Here is a 448-nt window from a genome sequence, read left to right as displayed (position 1 = left end):
GCAGGGGTAGTGGTACGGTCCTTGTTGCCTAGGTGAGTGGACTCTGCTTAATGGGATAGGCCGTATCAGCAGAGTCCATTGTCTTCGGGGGCTTTGGCCAGTCCAGCAGGCTGCTGGTCTTCCCTCTCTCTCTCTGGACCTGGTGGTTTTTAGAAGACAACAGAGAAGATAGCGGGCGGTTTTCTCCGTCTGGATGACGCGTAAACGTTGAGAGACAGACCCTCCTCCCCAAAACCATCAGCTGTGTGTTTAGAGAGAAAACCTCCTAAAGTCTGAAGTCCTGAGGATTTATGTAAAGTTTGTAAAATGGACGGATGACAACGCTAGTTCAGGTAAAACCAAATCCTTTAACGTGTTTAACTGATTCTCGTACACCTGTTGTCCCTCTCGTACACCTGTTGTCCTCTCGTACACCTGTTGTCCTCTCGTACACCTGTTGTCCCTCTAA

The 448-nt window shown here is 49.3% G+C and overlaps 1 protein-coding gene across 4 annotated transcripts in view; it reads left to right on the top strand.

The window, feature by feature from the left end:
* LOC117939376 (protein Shroom2-like) overlaps positions 1 to 448 on the top strand; it is a 32,825-nt gene that overhangs the window by 3,944 nt on the left and 28,433 nt on the right. Inside the window, exon 1 of one of the 4 annotated variants that reach the window (XM_034864688.1) lies at positions 191 to 332. The exons of 2 other annotated variants lie outside the window; for them this stretch is intronic. The gene's annotated coding sequence lies outside the window, so the exon portion shown is untranslated. Of the gene's footprint in view, positions 1 to 190; positions 333 to 448 lie in introns of those variants that run through there. One more of the 4 variants, XM_034864690.1, reaches the window with a different exon arrangement.

Source organism: Etheostoma cragini, chromosome 24 (genome assembly GCF_013103735.1).
Source record: "Etheostoma cragini isolate CJK2018 chromosome 24, CSU_Ecrag_1.0, whole genome shotgun sequence".
NCBI lineage: Eukaryota > Metazoa > Chordata > Actinopteri > Perciformes > Percidae > Etheostoma > Etheostoma cragini.
Note: the sequence above shows the minus strand (reverse complement) of the source record. Positions and strands in the feature narration are given on the sequence as shown.